A 13404-nucleotide genomic window follows, 5' to 3' on the forward strand; every position below is an offset into this window, starting at 1 on the left:
TCGCAATGTGCGCGCGAGCGCCTTGTGTGCGTGCGCGTGCATGTCTCTGATTTTGCTTCTTTGACTTTTAATGCTTCTCTCCACTTGTATGCTTCTTTCCTTGCTTCCTTTGCTCCATGCCTAGCCTATTTCATCCTGAGATTACTAACAAACACATCAAGGCATCTTATGGAATCAAAGAGGAAATAGAATTCATCAAAATAAGGCTTAAAAAGCATGTTTTTACACTTAATCACAAATACGGGAGAGATAACAAGATCATGCTAATTCCTAGGCTAAATGTGACAAAAGGTTATCAAGATGCTCTAAATTCAATACAAAACAAACCGTCAAATTGGGGTTTGTCAGGGTCACGGCCAAGACTCTGAAAGTTGTATTCAAGAATAAAAAAGAATTGAACTAGGAGAGTCAATAATATTATCTGGATTCTAAGTTCCTAAAGATACAAACTATTCTGAATTTCAATGGATAGTGAGATGCCAAACTATTCAGAAGCAAAAAGCTACTAAGTCCCGCTCATCTAATTGTAACTAAGCTTCATTGGAAACTTAGAAATTTATTGTATCTTAATTTTCTTTCTATCCTACTGTGTTTTTAGTTGCTTGGGGACAAGCAACAGTTTAAGTTTAGTGTTATGATGAGTGAATATTTTATACGCTTTTTGGCATCATTTCATATAGTTTTTAGTATGTTTTATTTAGTTTTTATTAAGTTTTTATAGGTTTTAGTGTTAAATTCACATTTTTGGATTCTACTATGAGTTTTTGTGTTTTTGTACAATTTCAGGTATTTTCTGGCTGAAATTGAGGAGCTGGAGCAGAAATATGATTCAGAGACAGAGAAAGCACTGCAAATGCTGTCCGGATCTGACCTCCTTGCATTCGGAAGAGCTTTTTTGGAGCTACAGAAGTTCACATTGAGCGCTCTCAACAGCTATGGAAAGCTGACTTTCAAAGCTTTCCAGCAATATATAATAGTCTATACTTTGCCTCGGATTAGAAAGCCCAAAACTGGCGTCCAACGCCAGCTACCTGGCTCCTTCCAGGCGTCCAGCGCCCACAGAGCAAAGTCCAGCGTCCAAATGCCCAGAGAGGACCCCGTAGCTGGCGTTCCACGCCCAGAGACCTCATAGCACATGGATCTCATCAAAACTTAGCCCAAACACTCACCAAGTGGGCCCCAGAAGTGAATTTTAGCACTTGATAGACTGTTTTACCCTTACTAGTCATCTGTTTAGTATTTAAGGGATTTTATTTATGTTATTTAGAACTTCTTTGATTCCTTTGAACACCATACACGTTTTACATTGTATTTCCTTTCAGTATGAGTTTCTAAACCTCCTAGGTTGAGGGGAGGAGCCCTGCTGAGTCCTATGAATTAATAAAAGTATTAATGTTTCTTCTTCGATTCGTGTTTGATTTATTTCTAAGATGTATACTCGATCTTCATCATGATGAATAGGATGATCAGACAATCAGCTCTACTTGGGTTCGTGTGAATATGTGACTGGAAAGCAGGAGCCAACAGCTATGTTTATACATCTCTCAGACGGTGAATCCACGACTTCGTTGGGGACTTCTCGAGACACCAGTTCAGCCGATTTTCGGGGAGATTAGGGTCTCCATGGTATAAGCTAGAATCCTAAGAAGCAGCATCCTCTGATCCGAAAGATTCGACCTTGTCTGTGGCATTTTGAGTAGGATCGCCAAGAGAATGAACTGCTAGTGCTTCACCCTTCATCAGATTGGATGACCACGGCCAATGGCGTTCAACTTGTAGCAGAGGAGATCAATGACCACGGTCCATGGCGTTGATCACATACAGCCTGCCATAGAAGAAGATTATTCACAAGCAAAGAAGACAGTAGTACCAGAGTTAATTCAGAAAGACAAAGCAACTCTAATCCTTAACCCTATTCCTATTAGTATTTTCTACCTCTTTTGCTTTATTCCTTTTAAGTCATACATTACTCTTACAACTTCAAATCAACAACCTTCTGATCTGCCTGACTAAGATCTGCAAGATAACCATATCTTGCTTCAAACCAGCAATCTTCGTGGGATCGACCCTGACTCGCTTAGGTATTATTTGGACGACCCAGTGCACTTGCTGGTACAACAGTACGAAAGTGTGGGATTCGTGCTACCACACACTGGATGTCTTTTTCGTCTGAGACTATCACAAGAATATTGAGTATGACAAGGTGACTCAATGTTGGTGGCTGGTGTCTAATAGGCCTTTGTAAACTGGTCTCAGAGCTATCACACATGATAAGGATCTTATGGAGACGTGTTACCTTGCTCAGAAGAACAAGGGAATTATCCATGTGTACTATAAAGATGGAGTCTCTGAACCTGTGTTTAATGAGGAAGCAGAACTAGTATAATCCAAATGCAAGAATTTTATATATAATGCTACAAGACCTTATTCCCAACCCATACCCCACCACCAATGTCAGAACCAAAACAATTTCCACCACATTACCATCAACTCTAATTTCAGAACCAACTCACACCACTAGTCCCAAAACAATTTCCACCACATCACTACCAACTCCAATTTCAGAACTAATGCACACCACCATCCCTACCCCAAAAACAATCCCCACAACTAAGCTACTAGTAAATTTATTCCAGGACAATATAAGACTCAACCTACTGTAATTTCTATTAGTAATCCCAAATCACCACAAAAAAGAATGGTATAACCCACTACTACTCCTAGTACTAAGTCCAACCCACCACCAAAAACAATGACCCAATTCACTGCTACTCCTAGTACTAAGTCCAATCCACTACCAAAATTAATGGCCCAACCCACTGCAAAACCTCTAACCAAGTCCAAATTTAAAGAAACCAAAAAGGTTGATCTACCAAAGAGAGGCTCTCAAAAAGTAAAAAATACAGCACCACATGCAAGGAGGTCTTTAACAAGAGCAGTTGTAACTGAAACTTTTGAAAGACCATCTGCTAAGTGGAAGGAGCTCAAAACTGTGTTCATGACATTGTCTAGTGAGGAAGAATCCTCAGATAGCCATGACAATTATGATAGTGTAGAAGATGAATCATATAGGCATGCTGATGATGAGGTCTCTAGTGAGAAAGAAGAAGTGATTGTGAAGAGATCAATTGGAAAGAAGAATGATAAAAAATTGAGAACTTCAACAGATAAGAAACAAGTTAAAGAAAAGAGAGCTAATATGGTTGAGGATGATGGTCTTGTATGTGTAGACTCAAGGTCTGAAGATGATGAATTATTTTTTGGACCAATTCCTGAGGTTGGTGAAATGGAACCATATTATGATGCTCAAGATGGAGCTTATGATGAATATGATGGTGGAGAGTCATGCCACTCGGAAGAAATGAAGACTCCTCCGAACTCTGTGGATGAGTTGGAGGAGGTTGATTCAGATTAGGTGTTTTCTATGTTTAGGGAAGGAGGAAGGTTTGGCGAGCTTAAACTAGAGGTTGGAATGAAATTTAATTCAAAGATGGAATTCAAGGAGGTTGTTTGTGAGTACTGTATCTAGAAGGGAAGGCGAATCTGGTTTAAGAACAATGACAATGTAACGATGAGGGCTATGTGTATGGGTGAGGGCTGTGGCTAGCTTGTATATGCTTTCCAAGACAGTGAGGGTAATTGTTGGCAGATTAAGACCTTTATGAACGATCACACTTGTCCTAGAGAGACTAAGAACAGGCTAGCTAACAGGAAGTGGCTAGCTTGCCAACTGGTTAAGAAATTAAGAAAATATCCTAATCTTAAACATTCTGAGGTTGCACAGTACTTCAAGAGCAAGTGTGACTTAGACCTAAACAAGTCCTCACTAACAAGGGCTCTAGAAGATGCTAGGGCTGTAGTGTACGGAGATACTGCTGCCCAATATGGTATGGTTAGGGATTATAGATTGACATTGCTAAAAAGTAATCCTGGCTTCGCTGTTAGTATTGGTGTTAGACCTCATCCCAATCATGATAAAGATCCAACTTTTGAGAAGATGTACATTTGTCTTGATGGATGTAAAAGAGGGTTCAAGGTTGGCTACAGACCACTTATAGGCTTAGATGGAGTATTTCTGAAAACACAACATGGTGGTCAAATTTTCTCTACTATTGGTCAAATTTTCTCTGCTATTGATCAAAATGCAAACAATCACATTTATGTGATTTCTTATGCAATTGTGTCCATTGAAAACATAAAGAATTGGTGATGGTTTCCGGAATTGCTGCATCAAGATTTGGGTGATTACAAACGACATGGTTGGTATTTTATTTCAAACATGCAAAAAGTATTGTTGTTTATTGCTAGATATCTTAATAATGGTAGTAATTGAAGATTGCTATATAGAACTACTGAGTAGTAAATCCCTTTATCATTGTTTATTGTTAGATCTTAATTATTGTTGTTTATTGCTATATAGAACTACTGAGTAGTAAATTTGTTTATTGCTATTTAGAACTGCTGAGTAGTAAATCTGTTATGGAGGAATAATGTTAGACATGTTAATTAATGGTAGTAATTGATTACTAATGTATAAAATAGATACTGCATAATTGATAGTTGCTATATACTGGTAATATTTGTTTACTCTGTTGAGGGGCTAATGTGATGTCACTTACACAACTTTAGGGACCATTCTGAGTTCATTAATACAATATGAGGGACTATTTTGAGGCTCGATTAAAAACTTTAGTACTAGTTTTTTGGTTATGTAGGGACTTGTATATGCAGTTCAAGATGTGTTCCCAAATGTCCATCACATATTCTGTGTTTGACATTTATGGAGGAACATCAACAAATAATGGAAGAATAATGAGCTTAGAGGTTAGCTTTGGAAGTGTGCAAGGTGTACGACTCAAGAAGGATTCATTGAAGGGATGAAAAAATTGGAGAGGCTAAATAAGGATGCATGGACTTATCTCTGCAAATGGCCAAAAGACTCATGGAGCAGGGAATTCTTTAGTAATGCACCTAAAATGGACAACATCTGCAATAATGCCTGTGAGATTTTCAACTCACATATCAAAGAACCTAGAGCCAAGCCTATTATTACACTGTTGGAGGAGGTCAGGATGTATACCATGAGATCTATAGCTAGAAACAAGATGAAGTTGAGGAACAACATTGTGATTCTACCTCCAATACAACGAAGCAGGTTTAAAAAGATAAGAAAAGAATAAAAGAAATTGGGTTCCCATGTGGCCTTGTGATACAAATTATGAGGAATTTGAAGTTCATGGCTGGCCAACCAATATGACGGTGGACTTGCACAAGAGGTTATGCACATGTGATTTTTGGCAACTAAGTAATATGGTCTTTTATGCATATTTTTTGGTTGTTTTATTCATGACTTGCAGTTGGAATTTTGTTTATTTATGGCTGTGAAATTTTGTGTAGGGATACCATGTGTGCATGCATGTGCCGCATTGACAAGGGCTGGTAAAAAGCCAGATGAATTCTGTCATAACTGGTTGATCATGGAAGCATACAACAACACATATGTCTTCCATATAAATCCACTTCTTGGTCAAGCATTATGGGAAAAATCACCACATAACAGACCTCAAGCACCAAAGTTCAAGAAGAAGCCAGGGCTAATTGAGAAAAAAAAGGATGCTGACAAGGAGCCAATAGAGGCAAGAAGCAGAATACCTCCCTGAAAAGAAATTATAAAAAAGGAAATTATCGCTATTGTGGTGAAACAGGTCACACCAAAAGGAATTATGATAAGAAGGTTGTTGACGAAGAATCAGCTGTTGTAACTGCTGCAGCTGCTATAACAGCTACTCATACTAATGTTAATGGAGATGAGGTCAACAATTCTGCTCCAAATACTACTGTAGATGGTAGTGATGCCACACTTGTGCCACAGGCTCAGATCGAAATTCAGCTTGATCTTAGTCAACTTGTTTTGTTAGAAACTGATGACTCCCAAACAGGTTCATATTATTAGTTACTTTATATATATATAAACACTCTTTTAAATTTTCTTAGTCAATTTACATGTTTCATAATTTACATGTTTCATACATATATAGGTGCAACCCCTTCCTGTTCACCCAACCAAACTGCCTCCTAAGAAAAAGTTGTCCACACTCAAAAGCAGCACTCTGTCAACAAGCACACTAGCTACCACCACCCAACTACCCAGCACCCCACCTGCAAACACTCTACAAACAAGCATTCCACCAGTAAGCATAATCCACATAATCCAATGCAAGGTGCAACACAAGGAACTATATCAAGGCTTGCAAGCATAATACGATTTATGCCTAATCTTGGATTCAAGCCACCCAGAACCAAGAATTAATGACTTAGATTATTATGTTTAGGGACAGATGGTGTCTTTATTTATCTGTTTTGATGAATTAATTTATTTTGTATGCTTTCTTAATTAGGATCTTAGTGTTGGAGATTTTAGTGTTGGAAACTTATGAGGCCTATATTTTGACAATTCTGATATACTTGGTGACTATTGTACTGGCTCTATAATACCTTCTTTAGATGTGTTTTACATATATTATGAATATGAATTATGACTTTCTTGAATTGATCTGTGTCAAATTTTTTGTTTTATTTTGTCCTCTGATATACAATTAAGAATGATTCTAAACACTGTTCATTTTTATTTCATTACAAATCAGAAATTAGGATCCTATGATTATGTAAGGCCTTAATTATGAATGTCTTTGACAATAATTATATTATGAATAAATGGATTAGTAGTTCATATTATTTTTCCAATTTTCAAAATATACAAGCACAGTAATATCAAATACTTTAATTTGCATTTCTTTCAAACAAACATACAGGTATAAGTACAGGAACAACATATGCATGTCATTTGTTTTGTACCAAATACAACTGGCCAAATTGCCTATCCAACTTTAAGAGAAGAACAACTACTATAATTAGCAGCATAAATACAAATATCAAACTTCCACCTATTTTAGAATCCTAATTTCAGACTCCAAACTTCCAAGTTTTCAAATAATCTTCATCTTTCATTTTTCATTGTCAATTAGAGGGATTGTTCTACCATTACATGTTATCACATCTTCTTCCATAATTTTATCCACCCATAGAAATAACCCACACCACCTCTTACCTATAGTCTGTACCCAAGAAAGTGAATCAGTCAAGTTTATATCCAGAAATACAGCAACCAACAATAACGGTCTTTCTGGGTTAGAATCCGTTCCTGATCATCGCAATACTGGTCTCGACCCGCACCCACACCATTCTGGCAAACGCGAATCTCTGTTTCTGGTCATTCACTTCATAATGCTTCCAAAAGATTGTGGGTTGTTCGAGCTCCCAACTGTGTTGCTCGCGCTAGCCATAACTGTCTGGCTTTGAAGATGGAGAAGCCAAGACAAGAGAATACAAGCGAAGAGACGAGAAGAAAAGAGAATGGAAACTGCAGATTGATCTTCAAATTTGGAAATTAGGGTTTTTAACTTCAATTTAGGGACCAAATTGAATCAACAAAGTTTACTCATCTATCTTAGCTAGTTGTTTCTTTGCCAACGTGTCACCCTCTAGTCCAGATCAGCTTTCTGGGTGCCAGATGGACAGAATGTGCCGGAAAGACGAATTTGAGTCTCGGAGTGCAATTTCAGGGACGAATATGGGTAACTATTAAGTTCAGGGACTACTTTGAGACTCGAATGTAACTTCGGAGACCACTTTGAGACTTAACTCGTTAAAAATTTACAGAAGTCGATACTCTGTAACTAGTTGAAAAATGTGCCCATTCGCTATACTAAACAGACCAAACAATAATATCATATGATATGTATCAAATAATAATAAAAAAATTTAATTATTTTGTTAATTCGTATAGTTCTACTAAATTTTTAATTAAGTTTTTATATTTTTTAATTAAATTTTTATGTTATTTTTAGTTTCTTAATTAGGTTATTTTTATATAAAAAATATTAAAATAAATAAAATATTTTTTTTTAAAATACATACGATTAAAGATCTAGTTAGGTTTTTAAATATGAATCCTTTTAATTTGTTAAAAAATATTCACTTAATTCTACCATTTTTCATATTAAAAAGAATCTAGTTATAAAATTAAAAATAGTATAAGAATTTAATTAAAAAATATAAAAATTTAATTAAAATTTTTTTGTAATTATATATAAAAATTAACAAAATAATTAAATCTAATAAAAAACAATAAAACAACTGGTATATAAAAATGAGTTAATTAGAATTCACTGTTCTTTATGCGAAACTTACTAATAAAAGGCTAATAAAGGGCTAGAATGCAGTTAGCTGTACTTGTAGTTCAGTGACAGACAACATAAGCATTGGTCTCGGCCTCTTTCTCTCTCTATATTTTTGAAAGGAGTAATATTAGATTGACAAAAAAAAAAATAGTGAGAACTTGTCTTATTTAATATTAATTAATTATTATAACAATTAATAAATATTAAATAAGACAAATTATACCTATTTTTAACTAATTTTTTTTTGTTACCAGACATTTCCGTTTTAAAAGAGGTCCCAGGCTCTATTTTTTACTTATTGTCATAAAACGTAAGTTTTGGAGTACTCTTTCACTGGAAATAATGCTTGTATTGAGACAATGACAGATCTAGTTGTTACTTGTCTGGACTCCTTGAGATTTGTGGCGAGGTACCCTTGTCAGTTGTCATTCCTTAATTAATTTAGCTGTGGGGAACGTCACACAATTAGCAAAATCTGGTTGCCAAAGTTATATAGCCTCTTGTTTATAATAATAGTATATGTATAGATAGAGTATGAGTTAATGGTTAAATTAATTTTCAAAGATGAGTCGTTTTAAATTTATTTTTAAAAAGTTTTATCAATTAAATTAATTTTTTAAAGATTATAAATTAATTATTTTGTTTTTTTATTATTTAATTAATAATTTTCTCAATGATTGATGGTATAAAACGTTAATTAACAGCATATATAATACTTAGCATATTTAATTGAACATTGAATAAATATATTTATAAAAATTTATCAATTTAGTCTATTTTTTTAATTATATAAATCATAATCTTAAAATAATCTAATGACACTTGATAAATTTTTATAAATATATTTGTTTACTGTCTAATTCGATATGCTAGATGTCATGTATAATGTGAGTTAACGTTCTATATCATTAATCGTTGACGAGAACTGCTAATTGAGTAACTGAAGGACAAAAATAATTAATTTATAATTTTTGAAGGACTAATTTGATTGATAAAATCTTTCAAGGACGAATTTAAAGAACGGGTCATCTTTTAATGACTAATTTGACTATAATAGAAATGGTAGGAGTAAATGGTCAAATTCTAGGAGTAAATGGTCAAATTTATTTTTGAGAGATTATTTGTTTTTTAAATTGATCATCAAACGATTTTTTTTTTAATTAATTTTGTCCTTCAAATATTTTAAGTTGTTCATATTAGTCATTCTGTCACTTTTGTTGTTGATGGCGTCAGGATTTGTCCTTGTTAATATGTCACATTAAGTGATATCATAGCACACACACCTAGTAGTCTTAATTGGCTGCTAACATGATAAGTTTATGAAATTAGATTAAATCAACCCCAAATTATGGGATTTTAATGTCTCAAGGTCCCTCTCAATTTGGAATTAATTTGATCTAATTTCATAAACTTATCATATTAGCAGTCAATTAATATTAACTCTCAGATGTATGTTGTGGTTAGTGTGGTGTCCACTACAAGAAAAATACTAAATATTGTCGAATTTACTGACGTAATAACAAAAATAATCTACTTGTAAACATATTACTATCGGAAATAATCCGACGGTATAACCTTCGCTAGTAATTAATTATTGTCGGATTTCTCAATTCGACGGTAATTACCGGCAAATTTCTCAATCGGACGGTAATTTTCGCTGGTAATTACCGGTGGATTTTGTGGCCAATTCTTTGCCTAAAAAATATTTGGTTATTGGTGAAATTTGACGCCACACTATTTTGTTTCGCGCTTAATCACTATTGGATTTTTTTCCCAATAAATTTGATGGTATAATTAATTTTTTTTTGTTTTTATAACATAATTACTATTCAAATTCAATTTTTTTTATTTTTTTTAATTTATTTTTTACACTATTAGTAGTCAAATTTCAAATAATTGAAACCAAATAATAATTTTATTAAATATCAAGTGTACGAATAAAATAAAAAGTCAAATAAATAAAATACAATCAAATAGTCTAGAACAAAATCCTAATCACTACGGATCCTGAAAGTCATCATTGTTGTCATCCTCCTGGTCATACTGAGACGGCGAACTAAGCGGTAATGTTGGTTCCCCTCCAATAGCGCTGCTGCCACTACCAATGCCGCTGCCACCAGCGCACATCTTCTTGTGGTACATCGTCATTTGTTGCTACATCCGTTGAATCCACTCTAGCCCCTGCCTAAGCTCCAGCCTGAGAGAATTTGTGTTTAACACGCGTGCGAGGATCTCATTATACCTCTCCTCAGACTGATGCAGCTGCTGAACCTCAAATTGACGCTATCCTCGACTTTAACAGGGCTGGTGGTAGATGCGGATGAAGCTCTCAATGTGAAAGTGCAGAGGTTGTTGGTGATGAACGATCCCAACCTGTAGATGCAATTCTTGTAAGGCTCAGATGCGGTCTCACGCCAAATCGTATAAGAATCAACGACTGAATCAGCAGAGTTGTTGCCGTCCTCTCCAGTATGCTGGGATTGCTGGATTGCAGCCTCTAGTCTCTGCGTGTAGGACTCCTATGTAATATATATTATAATTAGGATGACAGTTAATTGAAAATTTTATTTCACATGATTTTTACTCACATAATGATCCGCAGACCGCTAATCAGTAAATCTCTCATTGTTCTCCTTCAAGGTGTGAATATACTTGAAGGTGTCTGCCATCGTGGCATCAAGATCCAATAACTTAGACTACACATATTGAAACAATATGTTAAATCAAGTAATAATGACACTAAATGTCAAAGACAAAACAAACTTAATAACAAAATAAAACAAGTTACATACCAGCCTGGTCTTTGTCTTCATGAAAGTTGCTGACCTGCCGATATACATCAACGACATGGTCGATGCCCTGTTAGCTATACTTGTGAGACGGCGATACCTAAACCCCTCATAAATCTCCCAATGGATGTACATTGTGTTCTTAATGTCCGGGTGGAGCCAAATAATGAGGTGGTCGCGCCTCTCACGTACGTCCTACATCATCCGCTAAAGCTGCTTAGCCATCTAATGGTCGAAGATCTTCCTGATCATGGCATCATGAGTCTTGTCCCATATAAATTTCTCCTGCACAAAGAAATATTCAGCACTAGTTAATTGAAATTAAATAATAATTAAATAAATAGAAGATATAAACTAGTTAAGGTTTAAATATGTTGAGTTTTTATCGCCTACTTCTGAAATCATCACTCTCTGGTCTCAGTAGGGATCTTCTTATAGTTCGGCCATGGGTGGTCGTACATCAACATAATGATATTGGTACACTCTTGTGTACATACACTGTTATTGGTGCAAACTTATCAATGAAAAACTTAAGATTAGAAATCATATATATTGAATAAGATTATCAAAATAGATTGCATTTAAAAGACATTAAAATAGTACTCACGCCATCAAATCATCAGATCCAATCGTCATCCATGCAACGGATGGTGGTGGAAGTACATCTGGATGGGATTCGTGAGAAGATTCTGGCACTGCGGTGTCTACTGCTAGAGGTGGCGTCATCGTCGAAATAGTGGGCTGCTGAGTGGATGGACGTGGTGGAGGAGTCCACTCTGGTGAAGCAGCCGGATGACTTCCTGGTGTCGAGGTGGTGCAGTAGAAGGAACTCCATAGTTGGTGTTAGCAACCATGATGAACGACTGATCCTGTGCATCCATTGCTTGTGAATAGGGATAGTCGGAGTAGAGGGTGATGACTGAAAAGTCCCAGGAGTACTAGTAGAAACCTTTCCTCTAACACGACTACAAGACCGATTCGTGACACTTCTACCTATTATCATGTCTACAAAGAGCATACCAACTAGCATAGTTAGTTAGAATTAGTTCAGATTCAAAAATCATTTAAGATGTAAGAAGCCAAGTAAGAAGAGCTACATTGTGGAGTATATCAAAATTAAATTCAAATTTGATTCTGATTAGACTTCTTATCTTTACTAGTTTAAATCAAATGTGAACTTATCTATGAACTTTTATTATATTTAGATTTTTTAGAAATTTCGGTAAAGTTTCATCTATAATTAGAAGGAGCCTAAAACACTATCTATCAACATTTCACAAACAAACTAATATGACATTATATCACTACATACATACCAAAAACTCAATCATCACAAATATTAGAATCTCAAGTAGTCCACCATCACAAAAGTATACTTAATGAATTATGCCAATCAAACTCAAACATTCTAAATCACATGGTAGCTACAACATGCAATTTAAAATCCAAAATAGTCATAAAGACACATCGTCGAACACTTGGTGTGCAAAGGCATAAACAATAAGAGATAGTAAAAACAAGCATTCTTTTTTCATCAATTCACACAAATCAGCATATACAACACAAAATCAACAGCAATATCCATTAACAATAAGGAATTTTAAACACTTTTAGTAGTTCAAACCTACTAAAATAAATTGAACCTATCTTAACAACCTAAATCTACAAATACCAGAAAATTAAATATTACTCAAGTATAATCAACCTAAAAACTAATACTAACCAAAACAGAATTTAAAAAAAAAATAGTTTGATCAAAACATGGAGTGCTAAACAAAGATAGATGAAACAGAGAAGAGAGGAGGGAGTGTTGGGGCACTATGATGTTGCTGGAGCTAGAGGTGGCGAAGGGTGGTTGTTGAAGTGTTGAGACCTCTGGAATAGAGAAATAGAACAGTTCTGGTATTGTGTTTGAGAGAGAGAGAGGGAGAGAAAGAGAGTTGGAGAGCTAGAGAGAAAGGATGAAGAAGAAGGAGAAGGTGAAAAGAGAAGGGAGAGACAGGACTGTAGCGCCACTGGGTGGCTAGCAACAAGGTCAGAACAGAGAGATGAAGAGAGGTAGAGAAGGAGCGATGGCTTCGGTTAGAAGGAGAAGAATAATAAAAGGAGAAAAGAAGAGGGAGAAGAAAGGGAAGAAGGGTGGTGTCTCAGACGGCGACGGAGATGACAGAGGATGGCGCTGCGGTGGTGGTTCGATTAGGTCGCGGAAAGACTGAGGGTGTTCGTTACAGCGCAGAGAAGCAAGGGATGTAGGAGAGAGTTTGCAGAAGTGAGGGGAGAGGGTTTTCGCGTTTGAATTTTACCCCAAATTTATTGTCAAATTTACCAGCAGAAAAATCCGACGGTAAGGTGGTCGGCGTTGCCTAAACGCTGCA

This window comes from Arachis ipaensis, chromosome B8 (assembly GCF_059453495.1).
Source record: "Arachis ipaensis isolate K30076 ecotype BB chromosome B8, ASM5945349v1, whole genome shotgun sequence".
Taxonomy (NCBI): domain Eukaryota; kingdom Viridiplantae; phylum Streptophyta; class Magnoliopsida; order Fabales; family Fabaceae; genus Arachis; species Arachis ipaensis.